Here is a 20,257-nt window from a genome sequence, read left to right as displayed (position 1 = left end):
CGGGCAAATGAAGCAGAATAGGAGAACTTCCCAGCTGCTATAATAAGCCATTTAAATGGTGATATTGACTTTAAAATACAAAATTTCTAGTGTAAGATACATGTTATTTCATGTAAAATAGCAGTTCCATAATGCATGGATATAATGGGAAATGGAGCCTGTGAGTTGCTGAAAATAAAGTGCCTTTGAATTGACAAAGATTCAGTAAGGACAGAGAAATTTGCAGTGTCAACCATGCTTATTGGAAGTATGGAAGTTGGCAATAGAATATCTAGGGATAGCCAAAAAAGTGGTCAGCCTTAAAAATATTCCAGGATGGGAGTCCAACCATGCTTCTTTGCATGCCTGAATAAGCATAAACTTTGGAAAATGTCAAGGTAAGGAGGTCCTCTAATCTCCTTATGAAGGAAGTCAAGCCTTGGCAGGAGCTCCATCCATTCCGCACCTCACGGTTGAAAGACAAAGGGTGAACTCATGATATTGAAACCTGGAGGACTCATCCACCTGTGAAGCACAGAAAGGCCATGCAGCAGCTTGGTGCCAATCTCTGCCTAATCTGCTGCCTCTCCTGCAACAAGTCGGGGACTCCATCCTCCAGTGTGAGAGTTTTTGTTCCACAGTGAAATGAATTCTGTAGAATGGATCCCACTGTAGGAATTCCCTAAGTAAAGTCTTTGTAGAATATGACTGGGCTCTCACAATCTGGCTACTACTCGCGGGTTGTCTAACATGATTGTCGTATCACAGGAGTCCCCAGTCACTGTTTCCCCCAAGGTGGTTCAGTGCAGGCACTTAAGGCAGTCTGGGAATCTATGGCTTCCTTGAGGAGGTTGTTCAAGCAAAGATATGGTGTTTTTCACTCTGTCCCAGGACAGCTCTTTTGTCCTGGGTTCTGGGCATTGTCTACCAATCATTGGATGAGATTTGCAAAGAATATCTACTGCTGCTCCTCATGAGGATCGTATTGCACCCAAAGATTTTCTGGCACAGCTTGGGATGTGTCTGCTCTACCCTTCCACATTTTTCAGCTTTCTCCTTTCCCTTTCCTTTTGCCACCTTGCCTATTCACAAAGCAGGTGAGGTTTGCCCTGGTAAGACTCCTGCCTGTGCTCTAAATACTGACTGCGAAGGAGAGTTTCACAGAAAGACTTTCTTTGCATTGCCTTCAGGTTCTCGGATAAGTCACCCTCTCAGAACCCAAGCCTGTCCTGCTGGATCAAGCTGTTTTGTAGAAGTAAGGCCAGAAAAGTCCATTACCTCTGCTCATTCTTCCTGTATAGCTCACCTGAGGCCATGGAAGGGGCCGTGCATCCATCCTGCGGCCTCCATAGATTTCAGGGGGTTCAGTCTAGGGAAGCATTTGAGGCAAAACTAGATAGCCACCAGCATAGGATGGTGTAACTTGGTGTCTTAGAAAAGCAGCGATTATTATTCTATGATTTTAAGTCACCCCAACAGTCTCTGACTTTTGATGAAAAGCATGGAACACAAATTGAAAAAAATGTTCTGTAACTTCTCTGCCCAGCGCTGAAAGTCCACCCAAAGCCTCAGCAGCAATGGCTGGGGGTCTCTCTGCCCCATCTGTCCTCCCCCTTTCTTGTGTCCTCATTGCTTGTTTGTGAAGCATTTGGGTCTTGCCCAATCCTGTCCCCATGGATCAAGGTGTTGTGCTAGGCAGAAGTTCAGGGAAGTTCACATCCTGTGCTAATTCATCCTCTGCAGCCCATGCAGACCTTCCCATGAATGCAGGGGACTCATTTTGCCAAGTGGCCCAGATCCCACACATGACAGCTTCTCCCTTGGCTTTTGAAACAGCCTCAGAGCTCCTTTGTGCCCATGCATGGTGCACATGAGCAGCAGAAGTGGCAGACCAGCTTCCCCCAGCTTCATAGGATCAATGAAAAGAAGTGTTCTCAATTATTTGCAAGAATGTATTTGATGTGGCTTCTAGAGGGATTCCATACAAGAAAATTCAGGTCCTAGTATCATCTGGCCAGGTTTACTCTTTCCATCCTGAACAGTTTTATGTCAGGTATTGTCATTGCAGAGGGCTGTCTGCTTGACTCTGAAGGCAGTCTCTTCTTGCTGAGGAATGTGGGGTGCTCATAATGAATATATTGAAAGCAATTCCCATCATTAATGAGCTACAATTATCCCTGCATGTACCCCCTCAGTAAGATTAAAGAGTGGATGCCTGGGGAGTTCCTGGACAAGGAAGAATCTGAGAACAGCCACAAGAATCCCCTCAGCAGCCTCTTCATGAACAGCCCACATCTCTGGCATGATGGAAACACCAGAACCAAAGAAGCTTCATATGATTGTAATGAGAAAACAGGACAGGAGAAGTTTCTGTGGGAAGGAAGACTGTTGTTCCTAGGTGCCCTCCAGGATTCCTTGCATATGGCCACTGATAGGAATGAGCATTATCCAAAAAGTCCTGTCTTTGACAGCCATGCTCAGCTCTTGTCCGTTCCAGACTCTGGCCTCCTTGATGGAATTGGTCCCTCTTGTACTTGGTCTTCAATTGGTTCCTCTTGTACTTGGTCTTCCTCCTCCTCCTCTTCTTTCAACTTTCCTAGCAGGACTGGTCTCTCCAGTGAATGATGAAGCCATCTGAAATGAAGCAGGGGAAGAATGAGCTCAGCCAAACCACTCCAGGAAGCTGAGCTCCCACATAGTGGGGAGGCAGAGTCTTCCCAGGAAGGGAAGGGATCAGAGTCCCTGAGCAGAACTGCCACAAGCACCAGGTTGCACCACAGAAGAGATCTTCTGCTTCAGTTCATACATGGGGCTACTTCTCAAGCAAAGTCTAGAGTGAGCTTGCAAGCATTTCTCATGTAGCACAGCAGAGAACGGAGAGGTAGGAGAACCACCAGGGACACTTCCCGCCAGCCCTGTGACTCTAACTCTGAAGGGCACTGTGTTCGGAGGTCTTGTGAATGGAGCAGGGGCTGTGCACATCCTTGGTGCTTTCCTGGCAATCATGCAAGTTTGTTATTATATATCAACCACAGGCTCTTACAGCACTTCCAACATGGTCAGGCCATCTGGCAGGAGCATGGTCCACTTACGCACAAAGAGCACCCAGATTCTTGGGATAGTCTGGCTGTAGCACATTCTTCCTTACTCTCATTGTGAACATCACAGGGAAGTCAGTTCAGAAGTTGTGGGTGAAGAACAAATAGGAGACGCATTGATTCCATAACAGAAGCCACTGCCTTGCAAGACCTGAGAGGAGTTGTCCCCATCCCTGTCCCACCACCTCATCCACACAGAGAGCTCCTCAGCAGGGCTGCCTGGCTGTCCCTGGGCAACAGAAAGCCCTCCAAAGGAAGCCGCTGGGGTGTCCAGGATGCAGGCTTCTCTCCCATGACCTCAGACTGGCTGCAAAGAGCACATGGTTCCATTTCTACGCATCACCATTTCTGCCAGGACCAGGACCCATGACTTCAGGCCAGCTGTATCTCCACAGCTGTCTCAATGTGGCATGAGTTTGGGAAACCTCTGAATGGGCAGTCTGTTTCCTGGCAGCCTGGATGGCCACCTGGTCCACAAGTGCTCACTGCAGCATCTTCTGGCTAATTGTAGCGATAGAATAGAAAAATAGAAACAGAGCGAGTCAGAAGGGGCCTCCCGGGCCATCTAGTTTGACCCCGGCTCAAGATGGCTCTGCTCACAACATGCCCACCATGTGCATGTCCAAATGCTCCTGTTTAATGCTCTTAGCATTACAATCACTATCATTTTTAGGATCACATTGCATATATATCCTTTTGTTTTCCATGCGTGAGGAAAACAAGGAAGTTTCAATCCTTTCCCTGCGCACTATTTTATGGCAGCATGATCAGTATCCAATCTGACATGAAAGACCTGATCCTTTGGCCCCTGGACAGGGCCTGAGAGCCCAGAATCTGTGAGCAAGTGGGCCCGTCCTCCCCTGCTCCAGCATCCATCCACAGCTGCCTCGTGGGTCAGGGAAAAATCAAAGGGAGGGGTCCCAGTGGGTGTTTCTGGGGAAGAAGTGGCACTGGGTTTATCTGGAATGGAGCAACTGCACTTTCCACTCCAGCAGATGTGCACTAAAGGAAAGAAGTGGCTTCATTGAAGCAGAGGCCATACTCACAGAGTTCCTAGCAGAACAGGCAAGGAAGGGCCACTGCCATTCCATAAAGATGCAGAGCAGTGCAGCCGTTGCCCAGAAGATCAGCACCCAAGCAAGGACCAAGATGAATGCATCCCCAAGACCAACACCCTCCTCACCTATGAAGAACCTCTGGGGATCAGCCTGGTTTGCTTTGCCCTATTCTTATCCCACACCACAGGATTCGTGCTGGGGATCTTCATTAAATTCCTTGAAACCCCAGTCGTCAAGGCCAACAACTGAGACCTCTCCTGCATCCTCCTTATCTCCCTCCTGCTCTGCCTGATGTCCTCTTTCCTCTTCATTGGTCAACCAAGGGAAGTGACTTGCCTTATCCAACAAACATTCTTCAGCATCATCTTCTCAGTGATGCTCTTCCCTCCTGGCCAAAACAGTCACTGTGGTGCTGGCCTTCCCCCATTCCCTAACTCAGAAAAGTACTCCCAGAGTGGGCAGAGTGTCCTGCAGTGCAATGAAGGCTCTGAGGCCATATTCTATGCTGACCTTCACTACATGGGCTTTCTCGCTGCCATCTGCTTCATGGTGGCCTTCCTAGCCAGGAAGCTGCCTGGGGCCTTCAACGAGGCCAAGCTGATCACCTTCAGCATGCTGTTCTTCTGCAGTGTCTGGGTTTCCATTGTGCCCACTATTCCTCAATAGATCATGATTCTGACATTTGTGTAGTGCCCAGGGATGTAAATGAGTAGTATATAAATTAAACAAGCAAACAAACATAATTCTTTTGAACTTTCTAGTTCTTGGTAAAGAAAGAGGTTCCATATCAAACATGGGGTAGCATCAGGAAAAATCTTTTCCTAGTTTAATCTAATTCGTTAAGGTTTGTATTTTGTGATTTCTTTTTTCTACTAATGCTTTCTGCTTTCAAGTTTTCCTTGTGAAGGTGGCAGTTGGCACTTGTGCTTCTCACTTCAGGAAGGGATCTGTGTGAATGAGATGAAACACTGAGAAATACAAAGCGGAGACAGATACAACCTCAAAAGGCAACAGCTGAGGAATCCATGAACGCTGAGCGTTTCAAGAGGAATGGGATGGCAGGGTGGTCCATCCACTTATCTATCTAATCTATCATATATTTTAATTAATTTAAAGAAATATTTATTTAAAATATTTGCATGCTCCCTTTTCCACCAATGGCACCTCTTGATCCAGGTTTGCCTTATTCAGGATGGGTCTGATCAACACCTACTTCCAAGGTGAAGGGACCTGACTCTCCCTTAGAGAGGCATTAACAATGTCCTGTAACCTGGTAGACATCCCATTCTTGGCTCTGATGAGCATCCATGAAATGCAAGGTTTGAGTAAACAGGTGGTGGGATGGACTTGTCCAAGCACTTTGCCCATATCCTCAGGCCAGTATAATTGAAACCTGTCCAACAAGGATGGACCACCCAGCACTCTTGACACCTCCCATTCGAGGATTAAATCAGCTGTGGAGTTCAATGCATGGCAATCTGAGTGACTTTATGCCAGAAGTGTGGCTCAAAGTAGTCACAGAGGGCTGCCAACAGAGCAGAAGTATCACACTTGAGCCCAGAGTGCAACAGGCCCTGCATGACTTGGAAAAGTTCCACTGGATGGCACTGTGAAGATGCAATGGAAACAGAGAAGACTTCGTCTTCACTACCATAGCATAGGCCTGATAACGAGCTCTACGAAGTGTTTGGTCAGATTCAGCACAGCTTTTTCTTCACCTGCACGCTAGTCATCTCCCAGTCCACTTGGTCACCCGCAGTTCAGAAGTATACCAAAGTGCTTTGTGGACTCTGCTCGGCAGGAGAGGACATTTAAGAGTGATCATGTCTACCACCCTGATCATTTCTGCATTCCATAAATTGACCAGGGCATTTACATAAGCGCCAGTCATAATAACTGGATAGTCCTCCAGAGCCCTCAGGTACCCAGCAGGATCCGTTAGACTCTGAGGGAAGTCCAATTGGGTAGGTCCCACAGACTTATGGAGGAAGAAGGAGGCTCTCAGTCTAAATTTCACAAGGAGGTGATCTGACCATGACAAAGGGGTAATGTCCTGGCCCCCACTTCCACATCACAATCTTCCTGCACAGTAAAATTAAAAAAAAAAAAAAAACCAGGTCGAGAGATTGACCTTTTTGATGAGTTAGACGTATGACATGCTGAGAAAACCACATCATTGTCATGGTGACCATGAAGTCTTGAGCTACCCCACGTAAAGCAGTCTCAGCATGGAAGTTGAAGGCCCCCAAAACAAACATCCTGGGGGTTCAACAAGGGTTCCAAGACAACCTCCATCAGCTCAGGCAGGGTGTCTTTTGGGCAGAAGGGTGCACAGTGCACCAAAAGAGTCCTTAATATATCTTGGTCACCCAACAGAAGCTGCAGACACTTAAGACCCGTCTTTAAGTGAATGGCAAGCCTTGTGAGAGAGATTTTGACTCTATTGAATAGGGCCACAGCCCCTTCCCGTCTCTTCCAGGTTAGGTTCACGCTGGAAAAGATACCTGGGTGAGCACAGCTCCCACTTCTCCCACTCTTGAGTACTATATACCAGGTCACATCCACAACCAGAATTAAATCATGGATGAGCGGTGTTTTCTTCTGGAATATGCTGAAGGAGAAAGATTTTGAATAGGTCAGATACAACAAAGATGAAAGAAAAAAGGTGAAAAAGCATGAATGCTCTCCTTCCAGCATGATATGAAAAGAAATTGGAAAGGAAAGTTCTGCCATCACGGACCATTCCTCTTGCAAAACATCTTGACTGGTTCCACTGGAGCAAGCTTTTGCCAGAAGCACAACTGCCTTTCCCTGCAGCTGAGGGTGGGTAACACTAAGAATAAATTTCTGCCTCGCGAAGATGGCAGCTGTGCCAGTTAGCGAGCCCCTGAGTTGAGGCTCTAGGGGACTATGGGGAACTCTCCAAAATGGAAAGGAACAAAATCAAGGGCACCATTTGTGCTGCACTACTAAAGAGGGGAGTCTGCCTGAAACAGAGGCACCACTGGGAAGCAACTAGGAAGTGTGAGACCCAGCAGGTCACGCTGTCAAGGCTGATTACAGAACATGCCCCTGACAAGAATCCCACATTTCTGGTTTCTCTGAAGGAGCAACATCAGTGAAGTTGATGATCAAACTTCCTTGTGAGGATTGAGCTCGAAAGCAGCCTTTCCCTGTGTAAGGGTGCAGACCTGATTGTGCAGGTCTACTTCCAGAGCCGAATGGATCCAAATGGATTCCTGAAGGCCCTTGGGGATTTGCCAGTTGATAAGGCTGGTGCTCCTGTCGATGCCTTGGTTGAACTGTGGAATGGGGAAATGACCAGGGCTATTGGCACAATCACGCCTAGGTGTCCTCTCCCTCCTGGCAGAGCCCATTCATCCCCTAGGTATACACCTGAATTACAGGCAATGAAGCAAGTTAGGAGACATCTAGAATGTACGTGGAGGAAATCATGGGATGAATCTGACCGAACACACTTGAGGGCCCATTATCGGGCCTATGCTGTGGTAGTGAGGGTGGTAAAAAAGAAATTCTTCTCTACTTCCATTGCCTCCTCACAATGCACATTGTACATCCTGGCCAAAAGAAAGATCTCGTGCCACACTCGAAGGCCCGCTGTGACGACTTCGCCAAGCATTTCAGGGAGAAAATCGCTCAGATTCATCACGAGCTGGACTCTGCTAGTGAATCAGATGCTACTGGGGAGGTGCCAATGTTACCGTCTGGTCCAGAATTGGTGGATGAGTTTCACTTGTTGTAGCCTGATGATGTGGAAAAGGTGCTTGGACAAGTACTTCCTACCACCTGCTTACTGGACCCTTGCCCATCTTGGCTACTCAAGCAAGCCAGGGACGGGATTGGGACCAGGATCCTGGAGGTTGTCAACACCTCTCTAAGGGATGGCCGGGTACCTGCCCCTTTAAAGGAGGCAGTAGTCCGGCCAGTCCTAAAGAAGGAATCCCTGGATCCAGAGGTGGCTGCCAACTATAGACAGGTGGCCAACATCCCGTTCTTGGACAAGGTGTTAGAGCAGGTGGTGGTGGGACAACTCCAAGCTCTCTTGGATGAAATTGATTATCTGGACCCATTTCAGTCCGGCTTCAGACCCGAGTATAGTACTGAATCTGCCTTGGTTGCCCTGTATGATGACCTGTGCAGGGAGAGAGACAGGGGGAGTGCATCCCTGTTGGTTCTCCTGGACCTCTTAGCAGCTTTCAATACCATCGACCATGGTAACCTTATGAATAGGCTTGCGGGATTGGGAGTTGGAGGCACTGCTTTGCAGTGGTTCCACTCCTATCTCAATGGCCGATTCCAGAAGGTGGTACTGGGGGACTATGGCTCTGCACCATGGCAGCTATGCCATGGAGTTCTTCAGGGGTCCATTTTGTCCCCCTTGGTATTCAACATCTACATGAAACCGCTGGGAGAGGTCATTAGGAGGTGTGGGCTGTGGAATCATCAGTATACTGATGATACCCAGCTCTAACTCTCATTTTCAACTAATCCAGGTGAGGCGGTGGCTGTACTGAACCGGTGCCTGGCTGAGGTAATGGGCTGGATGAGGGCCAATAAACTGAGACTCAATCCAGACAAGATGGAGGTCCTGTTGGTAGGTGGTTCGAGCTTCGGAATGGGGGACCTGGACCTTGTCCTGAACGGGGTTGCACTCCCTCTTAGGGACAGGGTTCATAGCTTGGGAGTGATCCTCGACGCAGAGCTATCATTTGAAGCTCAAGTGACAGCGGTGGCGAGAAGCGCATTCCTTCAGCTTCGGCTGATCCATCAGCTGCGTCCCTACCTGGAGAATGACGGCCTGATGACAGTGACACATGCATTGGTCACTTCCCGATTAGATTTCTGTAACATGCTGTACGTGGGGCTGCCCTTGAAGATGGTCCAGATACTTCAATTGGTGCAAATAAGAGCTGCCAGGTTGCTGACGGGGACTAGGCGTTGTTCTCATATAACTCCAGTTCTCTGTCAGGTTCACTGGCTCCCCATTGAAGTCCAGGCCCAATTCAAGGTGTTGGTTATCACCTATAAAGCCCTCAATGGCTTGGGAGCCGGTTATCTAAAGTAGCGCTTGCATTCATATATGCCCTCCTGCCCCCTGAGATCGGCAGATGAGGCCTTTCTCCGGGACCCCTCTGTGAAGGATATTAGGAGACTGAGTACCTGTAGGAGGACCTTCTCTTTGGTGGCACCCCACCTATGGAATTCACTCCCCAGAGAGGTCCGCCTGGCGCCGTCCTTATTTGTTTTTCAGCACCAGGTCAAGACCTTTTTATTTAAATATTTTAATTGTTAATGGGTTCTGTTTATTTATTGGTTTCAAATTAGGTTGAAATACTCTGAATTTTTAGTGATATTCTATCTTATGTTTATTTATTCTTTTTGTAAGCCGCCCCGAGGCTTCGGCAATGGGTGCGGCATAAAAATGTTATAAATAAATAAATAAAGTCCCACAATCATGTTTTTCTGCAGCTGTTTACATGCGAAACATTCAGGAAGTTGCAGAGGTGTTCAGACTTTGTAATCTTCTAATTATGGAAAATATAATGCATTCTTTGCTCTCATGCTAATACTCCTGGGATGTCCTGTCCAGAAATATCACATCTGAGTCAACTTATATAGAAATAGATCCAGTCAGAAGGGTCCTCCCGCACCATCTTGTCTGATATATAAAGATGAGGTTGCAGAGTAGGTTGAGCTGTGTCTTGCAGCCAGACACCCAGAACATAGGATAAACTTTTGGGCAAGCCAAGAGCTCCTTGTCCCAGTGACTTCTCATCATCCCCCTCATGTGAACCATTGGAAGCAGACTCATCTTTGTCTGGACAAACAGAGAAAAAGTGCTCTTCTGAGGGCTTTTGCATTCCTCTTCCTAATTATACCTATAGTTATTTGAAAGGGACAAGAACAGCCAGAATGAGACTTCCCTTCCTCCTGCTGCTACTCTCTGCAGAAGCCTCCTGTGGGATGCAGGAGGTCAAATGCCCCTGGACTTGGGACAGGGCTGAGCAGCAGCCACAGAATTATTACAGGGCAGGAGACTACGTCTTTGGTGCCACCATCTCTGCAGAACTACTCCAGTTTACACCACACACTTTCAACAAACCTGCCTCAAATGCACAGCTTGAGTAAGTCATTCCCTGGGTCACGTGACATGTCTAAGTGCCATGGGCAGCCGGGCAGCTCTGCTTGCAGTGGCACAGAGAGCCTGAGCATTTTTTCCCAGCTGTCTTCTCTCTCATGAATTTGCCAGCCACAGAACTCCTGGCCAGCAATGTTCAGGGATGGAGTCAAAGAGAATTGGAGAGAGCCGGGTTGGAAAAGGTGTTCCATCTTTTCAACATCTGTACTATCCTGTCACTTGTTTCTCCTTCCATGAGAAATGGTTGAACCTGCTGACGTCCAACTCTGCAATGCACACCTGCACTGCATGCATTACACAAAGGACAGTTGATATTGCATCAGGGGTGGGTGACATTGCCCACCCACAAAACTCCGAAGCAGGAATTCTTTAGGAAATCACACTTGGGCTTCCAGCTTCAAGACGGGATTAGTGTGTGTGTGTGTGTGTGTGTGGAAAGAATGTAAAAAAAAAAGCAGAGACAGACACAACCTCAAAAGGCAACAGCTGAAGAAGCCATGAAATCCAAGAGTTTCAAGGAGAATGGGATGACAGGGTGACCCATCCATTTACCTTCTTTCAGATTTGGAGACCCATATTACTGGAAGATTCTCTCCTTCCTCTTTGCCATCCAGGAGGTCAACCAGAATCACAGGCTCTTGTCCAACATCTCCCTGGGCTACAACATCTATGACATCCATAATGATGCTAGACAGACATCCGATGCAGCCATAGACCTTCTCTCGACCACGCAGGCCCATGTTCCCAACTACAAGTGTGGCAGGCGAAATCATCTTCTAGCTGTCCTTGAAGCATCAATCTCTGACAACTCTATGCAGCTTTCTAACATGTTGGGCATCTGCAAAATCCCACAGGTGAGAGGCGGGCTGGGGGAAGAAATTCCAGGTGCAATGTACAGAAATTTTCCCAAGAGTTGCCATGCATGATGCCATTCCCAGGACAAGAGGCAATACTGATGAAGCCTGGGTTGAGAAAGTTTAAAGCCCCCTATGCCGAGCAACAGGGCCCCTTTTATACTATTAGGACCATCCAACTCTCAAGAGTGAGCAAGTCAAAATTTCAGGGTCCATCATATCCTCACGAAAAAGGATAGATTCCTTCTCTTTTGCATGCAGATAGTTCAGAGGTAAAAGGACTCCATATAGCCATACAACCTAACACTGTTGGGCCAACCCAAAAGCCAATCATGGCCTGACTGCAGGAAAAAGTGGAATGAAAGATTGGGAACTTTGTTCCAGGGTGGAACCTCAGAGTTTGCTCAACAGTGCAGGGTACTTACTGCATCCGTTTTTCAAACTTGGGGTTGAAGGAGATTGTGTAGCTCATTGAAGCTATGGGCTATGCCATGAAGAGGCACCTAAGATGGACAGGTCATAGCAGAGAGCTCTGAAAAAAGCTGATCCACTGGAGAAGGAAATCGCAACCCACTCCAGTACCCTTGCCATGAAACCGCCACGGACACCACTAAAAGGCAAAAAGATATGACACTGGAAGATGAGCCCTTCGATTCTGAAGGTGTCCTGTGTGCTACTGGGGAAGGACAGAGGGCTAGTACTAGTAGCGCCAGAAAGAAGGAAGCAACTGAGTAAAAGCCACAAGGACACTCATTTGTGGATGTATCTGGTGGTGAAAAGAAACTCCGATGCTGCAAAGATCTATACTCCATAGAAACCTGGAATGTAAGATCCATGCATCAAGTCAAGCTGGACGTGGTGAAAGAAGAGATGACAAGACTGAAAATCAACGTATTAGGAATCAGTGAACTAAAAAGGACAGGAATGGGTGAATTTAGAGGACCATCAGTTATACTACTGCGGGCAAGAATCCCTCGGAAGAAATGCAGTAGCCTCCATAGTTAATAAGAGTGTAGGAAAAGCAGTACTGGGATAGAATCTCCAAAATGACAGAATGATCTCAGTTTGAATCAAAGGCAAACCATTCAACATCACAGTAGTCCAAGTCTATGCCCCAACCACAGGTGCTGAAGAGGCTGAAGTTGACCGGTTCTATGAAGGCCTACAACACCTTCTAGAATGGAAACCAAAAAATGATGTCCTTATCATCATGGGGATTTGCAATGCTAAATTAGGAAGTCAAAAGATAACCAGAATAACTGGCAAGTTGGGCCATAGAGTACAAAATGAAGCAGGGCACAGGCTGATAGAATTTTGGCAGGAGAATACGATGGTCATAGCAAATACTCTATTCCAACAACCCAAGAGATGACTGTACACATGGCCATCACCAGATGGTCAACACAGAAATCCTATTGACTATATGCTCTTCAGACAAAGATGGAGAAACTCTATACCAGGAGTCCTCAAACTTTTCTACCAGGGGTCCTGTTGAAAGCAGCCGGTGTTGGGTGTGGGCATGCACGGGCAGGGGGGCATGAACCATGAGGCAGATGCACAAGACAGTGGCTTGCTTGCTTGGAGATAGTTTTCTTTGGGCGAGCAAACCACTACCTTCCCGTGCGCTGGCAAGGTAGGTTGTGGTGGGCCCACCTGTGGCTGGTGGGCACACATGGTGGGTCAAAATAGGCATGGCAGACCAGATAAATGGGTAGGGCAGGCCAGATCTTGCCCCCAGGCTGTAGTTTGAGGATCTATGCTCTATACAGTCAGTAAAAACAAGAACAGGAGCTGACTGTGGCTCAGATCAAGAGCTTATTGTTGCAAAATTTGCTTGTTCCTGGGGAGGAAAACTATGGCAAATCTAGACAGCATACAGAAAAGAAGAGACATCACCCTGCCAACAAAAGTGCATATAGTCAAGGCGATGGTTTTCCCAGTTGCAATGTATGGCTGTGAAAGTTGGACCATAAGGAAGGCTGAACGCCGGAGAATTGAGGTCCTTGAATTGTGGTGCTGCAGGAGACTCCTGCAAGTCCATTGGACCACAAGGCGATCAAACCATTCAGTCCTAGAGGAGATCAACCCTGACTGCTCTCTAGAAGGCCAGATCCTGAAGATGAATCTGAAATATTCTGGCCACCTAATGAGAAGGAAGAACTCCCTGGAGAAGGGCCCAATGCTGGGAACAATCAATGGCAAGAGAAGAAGGGAACGGCAGGGAATGAGGTGGCTAGATGGAGTCACTGAAGCATTCAGTTTTAGCTTTAGTGTACTCTGGGGAATGGTGGAGAACAGGAAATGCCTGGTGGAATGTTATCAATGGGGTTGCAATGAGTCGGACGCGACTTAGTAACTAACAGCAACAAAAACTTACAATGTTTAAACAGTATGTTTTTTCAGAAAATATTTATGAATGATGTTATATGCATGTAATTAAATGTTAACTGGTTTAAGCTCACGAGATTTGGAATACGGATCTGGTCCTGAACTGAAATGATCCATCAGTCTTTTCCTTTCTTTCCCAGGTCACGTATGCTTTCAGTTCTCAGGCTGTGAGTGACAAAACCCAGTCCCCTTTTTTCTTCCGAATGCTCCCTGAAGAAGGCATCCAATACCCAGGGATTGTCAAACTGCTGCTGCATTTCAGGTGGACAATGGTTGGTCTGATTTCTCAGGACACTGAGAATGGAGATAAGTTCATGAGAACCTTGAAACCAGAGCTCCTCAGGAATGGCATTTGTGTGATGTTTTCACACAGCTTCCCAGAAATGAAATCGGGTACTGTAACCCTCAGCAATGAATCAATGAGGAAGTTGGTTCAAACCAATGTCTTTGTTTATTTTGTGGAGATGCTTCACTTCTTCTATGGGATAGAGATTATAGAAGCAGCAATTGGTAATGTGATGAGACCCCTTACAGGCAAAATCTGCATCACCACAACGTTGTGGGATTTTTCCCTTGAATTGACTCATACTCCTGTGCATTACCAGAATATCTTCATGTATTTCTCCTTTATTCTACGAACAAAACAAGGGAGAAACCTTAATGACTTTACGCTTTTTTATCGTGCTATGAAGCATTTTGTGCACACAACATTCCAGTGTGACTATTTAAAGCATATGCAGTCAGTGAAGGAGTGGAGAAGATGCAGAGAGAAGGAGAAATGGAGGGCCGTGCCTCAACCAGTCATGGATAGAGTCATGTCTCTGGACAGCTTCTTCACTTACAGCACCATCCATGCTGTGGCCTGGGCCTTGGATGCAGCTTCTACCACCAGATTCAACAGGATGAGGATGGAAGGGAGACGCAGACAGGACATACAAAGACTTCAGCCATGGCAGGTATTTCTTTCTCCTTATCAGAGATTGCTCCTGATCATTTCTGAAGTGGTTGCTTTGAAATAATAATTTGAGACATTTTACGCATCTTTGGGAAAGCTTCCTCGGCTGGCCCTCTTTTCATCCCTTCTCCAGGCTTCCCAGGTGTAGTTCACTGGTCATGGCCCCTCCAGTTGTTTCTCCCTCATGTTCCTCCAACTCTTTCATTGATTCAGCTCAGGCAGCATAAGACACTCATTCCCAGTGTTCTTGGATGTTTATGGCTTAATCATGGCTTGTTGTTGAAGCATGGCTTATCATTTTCAGTCAGTTCAGTGGGGAGCGAACAAAACATGTTGAGCAAGCTGCACTTCACAAGTCAGCATCAAATCAGGGCTTTTCTTCATGGGTAGTTTTTGGTAAACTAAGCTGGGCTTGCTGTCTTGGCTGACTTCAGAACACTTGGCCATCTGTGTTTGAGCAACTTTGCTCAGCTGAATTGGACTTTACATTCACTGCACACTTAGGCATTTACTCTGTCTGGATTGCTCATTCGCGCATACATTCTCTTTCCCAGACAAGCAGAGCAGAGCAGGTTGTCCCAGTTCATCTAGTACTTTCAACACAAGGAATCAAGGGCCCCTTTGAGAACACCTGGACTCACAGGAATGGGGAAATGAATATAATGAGCATGGTATTTCAACCCAGTTTCCAGTCACCAAGTCAGGGAGAGGATGAAAATGAAACTTTGGAGAAGCAAACTGCCAATGTTTCAAAACGATTCGACAGTATTTTACGTTCCACATATCATTGATAAAGTTATGGTAGTTTTGTGCTGCAGTCTTTTTCTATTAATTAACTCATGCCATTGGATTCCTGGGGCAAGAATTCAGATTTTCTTAAAGGCTCCTGACAAACAAAATATTTTCAGCATTTAGAAAAGTTTTCCATGATTCTATGATTCAATGCAACCTCCTGTGAGCCTGCTCAGGTGTGAATCCAGCTGAGTGCCATTAACTGAACTCCTGGAGAGGTTTGTGAAGGATTGCTGCCCTCATTCCCCTCAAGAAGCTGGCCTCCCTTTCTCTTTGCCAACGGCCTGGCCCAGATTCCTAAAATTAGGGTTTCCATCTAATAACATCTGTTTTCAAACTTTGTAAAGAGAGTGAGGGCATCCAGGGAAGAAATTAGACTACATGATGTGGAACTAAGTGTGCCAAAATCTTCTGGAACCAGCCCTCAGCCAGAAGGACAGAAATGGGGCTCACAATGCAGCTTCTTGTTTCCGCAATTTTTCTGCTTTCTGTGCTCTTCCAGCTCCACCTGTTCCTGAGAGACCCCCAGTTCCACAATCATTCTATCGATGGGGTGTATTTGGATGAAAATGGAGACGTGGCAGCTGATTTGGACCTAGTGAACTGGGTTAAGTTTTCCAACAGGACAGTTGTAAGAGTGAAAGTTGGGAGTCTGGAACAGCTGGGGTTGCCTTGCCCCAAGTTCAGCATTCACCGAGATCCCGTTGTGTGGCCAAGATGGAAAGATCATGTGAAGACCATCCCCTTCATAACTTTGTTTTTATTTCCCATTGCTTAAGTAACATGAGATGGAATGGGTGCATGTAATGGAGGTAATGAATGTAGCTGGGAGAGAATGTCAAGCAGCTTTTCCTTCACAGGGTTAGGTGTAGCTATGGGATCAGCTAACTCAGGGAGGTCCTCTCCTAGCCACCCTGTACAGCTCTTACTCTCCAATCCACTGTTGCATGAGCCCCAATCAATTTTCCTTGATGGTTTTCCTTCCATGCTCAGCCCCGACCCCAGTCCAGGTGTGTGGAGGGCTGCCATCCAGGATTCCTCAAGGTGGCCAGGGAAGGAGAGCCCATTTGCTGCTATGATTGTGTTCCATGTCCAGAAGGGACCATCTCCACTCAGGAAGGTGAGTGATTTTGGAGGAAAAAGCATGGTCTGAGAGGAGGGAAGAGAGTCGAACATGCAATAATGTCAATTGGCATGGAATCCCAGATGGCTTGGTTGTTTCTGGAGCATCAGAGCAGGAAATCATACTCAGTCTTGGAAGGGTTACATGGGCCAAAACAGTATTGTGTTCTCTGTACCCCTTGTTGCTGCAGCAGTAGCCACTTTTTCTTGCGACTTGTTTTGCACCCAATATACATTCTTCCTTCAAGGGCTTTGCTTGGAAGTGTCCCATTACCCAGAAACTGCCCAACATGTTGTAGAAGAGGTAGTAGAGTAGGCAGAGATCGGCCCCGAGATTCTGCATGGATTTTCTGCACTTCCCAGGCATAAGTGACTGCACAGAACCACCTTAGGGGAAACACTGACAGGGGACTCCTGTGATACAACAATCATGTTGGACAACCCGTGAGTTGTAGCCAGATTGTGATAGCACAGTCATATTCTACAAAGGCTTTATTTAGGGAATTCCTAAAATAGGAATCGGTGTGTGTAAAGGAGCAGAAACCCTCACACTGGAAGATGGCGTCCCCGACATGTTGCGGGGGAGGAAGCAGAGTGGGCAGGGAGTGGAACACTCTTTCTGCATGACCTTTCTGCACTTCATAGGTGGATGAGTCCTCTGGGTTTTATTGTCTTGAGTTCACCCCTTGCATCTCAACAGTGAGGTACAGAGGGGATGGGGCTCCTGCCAAGGCTTGACTTCTTTCATACGGAGATCACAGGAACTCCTTACATTGACATTTTCCAAAGTTTATGCTTATTCAGGCATGCAAAGAAGCATGTATGGAATCCCATCCTGAAATATTTTTAAAGCTGACCACGTTTTTGGCTATCTCTAGATATTCTATTGCCAACTTCCATACTTCCAAGAAGCCTGGTTGATGAGGCAAATTCTTCTGTCTTTACTGAATCTTTTACAATTGAAAGGCACCTTATTTTCAGCGGCTCACAGGCCCCATTTCCCATTTTATCCTTGCATTATGGAACTGAAATTTTACATGAAATAACATGTATCTTGCACTAGAAATTTTGTATTTTAAAATCAATATCACCATTTAAATGGCTTATTATAGCAGCTGGGAATCTCTCCTATTCTGCTCCACTTGCCCGCCTACAGAACATCAGATGTTTTAATACCGTGGGACTAGAACATACAGCTGTCATCCTCAAGCGAAACTAGCATGGCCTGCAAAAAGGATCTGCTGAAGTTATAGGCAACTGGCCAGGTGGCCTGCTTGAGCCCCCAGTCAGGCATTCAAGGTGGGGAATCTCCCAGAAGAAGCAAGCATGACAGCAGCTTGTACAGCAGACCAGAAAAGTCCTATTGAGTGGAGATTCCCCATTCCTAAGTTAGAGTAAGGATCAAATTTGGATGCTGAAAAGGTCTATGTACTGATGATTAATTCAGGCTGAGGATAATGAGGGTGCACTGAAAGAACAGGTGATGCTAAAGATAAAAGGGAGATGTTCCTCTTTTCAGATGCAGAGCATTGCCTGAAGTGTCCAGAAGATCAGCATCCAAACAAAGCCCGGGATCAGTGCATCCCCAAGGTCAACGCCTTCCTGTCCTATGAAGAATCTTTGGGGATCTTCCTCACTTGCTTGGCCCTACTTTTCTTGATAGTCACAGGAAGCATCCTGGGAATCTTCAGGAAATTCCAGGACACTCCAGTAGTCAAGGCCAACAACCAAGACCTCTCCTACATTCTCCTTGTGTCCCTCCTGCTCTGCTTTGCATGCTCTTTCCTCTTCATTGGCCCACCAAGAAGCATCACCTGCGCCCTCCGACAAGCAGCCTTTTGCATCATCTTCTCTGTGACAATCTCTTCCCTCCTGGCAAAAACAGTCACTGTGGTGCTGGCCTTCCTTGCCACCAAGCCAGGGAACTGGGCAAGAAACTGGTTGGGGAGGAGTTTGGCCAACTACATTGTCATTTTGTGTTCCAGTGTGCAAGTTGTCATCTGCACCATCTGGCTGGGCATTTCACCCCCCTTTCCTGATTCTGACATGCACTCCCAGCCTGCACATATCATCCTGCAGTGCAACGAAGGCTCTGTTGTCATGTTCTATGCTGCCCTTGGCTACATGGGCTTCCTGGCTGCCATCTGCTTCACAGTGGCCTTCCTGGCCAGGAAGCTGCCTGGGGCCTTCAACGAGGCCAAGCTGATCACCTTCAGCATGCTTGTTTTCTGCAGTGTCTGGGTGTCCTTTGTGCCCACCTACTTGAGCACCAAGGGCAAGTACATGGTGGCCGTGCAGGTCTTCTCCATCTTTGCCTCCAGTGCTGGGCAGCTGGGCTGCATCTTCCTCCCCAAGTGCTACATTATTCTAGTGAGGCCTGATCTGAATACCAAGGAGCATCTCATGATGAAAAGCAAACCATAAATGTCTTTGGTAGTGTTCCTCCATAGATCAAGATTCTGACATTTGTGTCCTGCCCAGGGATGTAAATGAGGAGTACAGAAATTAAACTAACCAACAACATTATTTTGCACTTTCTAGTTCGTGGTAAAAAAAGAGGTTCCATATCAAATATGGGGTAGCATCAGGAAAGATCTTTTCCTAGTTAAACTAATTTGCTAAGGTTTCTGTTTTTTGATTTCTTTTTTCTACTAATGCTTTCTGCTTTCAAGTTTTTCTTGTGAAGTGACAGTTGGCACTTGTGCTTCTCACTTCAGGAAGGGATCAGTGTGAATGAGATGAAACACTGAGAAATACAAAGCGGAGACAGATACAACCTCAAAAGGCAACAGCTGAGGAATCCATGAATGCTGAGAGTTTCAATAAAAATGGGATGGCAGGGTGACCTATCCAGTTATCTATCTTATCTGTCTATCATCTATTTAAATGATTAATTTAAACAAATATTTATTCAAAATATTTATAAGCTGCCTATTCCATCAATGGCAACCCTCGGTCCATGTTTGCCCTATTCAGGATGGGTCTGCTCACCACCTGCTTCAAAGGTGAGGGGACCTGACTCTCCCTTAGAGAGGCATTTACAATGTCCTGTAACCTGGTAGACATCCCATTCTTGACTCTGATGAGTATCCATGAAATGCAAGGTTTGAGTAAACAGGTGGTGGGATGGACTTGTCCAAGCACCTTGCCCACATCCTCAGGCCAGTATAATTGAAACCTGTCCAACAAGGATGGACCACCCAGCACTCTTGACACCTCCCATTCAAGGATTAAATCAGCTGTGGAGTTCAATGCATGACAATCTGAGTGACCTTATGCCAGAAGTGTGGCTCAAAGTAGTCACAGAGGGCTGCCAACAGAGCAGAAGAATCACACTTGGGCCCAGAGTGTAACAGGCCCTGCAGCACTGGGAAAAGTACCACTGGATGGCACTGTGAGGATGCAATGGATGGAGAGAAGGTTTTCATCTTCCCCACCATAGCATAGCCCTGATGACCAACCCGGTCATTTCCACATTCCATAAATTGACCAGAGCATTGACAGCAGTGCCACTCATGTCAACCGGAAATTTCCCCAGAGCCCTCAGATATCCATAAAGATCCATTAGACTCAAGGGGCAGTCTAGCTGGATAGGTCCCACACAATTCAGAGGGAGAATGAGGCCCTCAGTCTAAATCTCAGAAGGAGGTGATCTGACCACAACCTGAGGCCGGCAGACGCTATGGCTGGACTGCGGAGCACGAGCCCAACATTACCTGCCATCATCGAGGATGCTGACATCTTGCTGGTGGCCGGGGAGTTCTGCGCTGCTGCCCTTGCCTCCTCCCTCACCGACTCTGGGTGAAGGCCACACCGGATTGAGGGCGAGGCACGGGGACGAGCACTGGCAT

Source organism: Varanus komodoensis, unplaced genomic scaffold (assembly GCF_004798865.1).
Source record: "Varanus komodoensis strain SLA01 unplaced genomic scaffold, ASM479886v1 scaffold145, whole genome shotgun sequence".
NCBI lineage: Eukaryota > Metazoa > Chordata > Lepidosauria > Squamata > Varanidae > Varanus > Varanus komodoensis.
The sequence above is the reverse complement of the archived record's forward strand: the minus strand, read 5'-3'. Positions refer to the sequence as shown.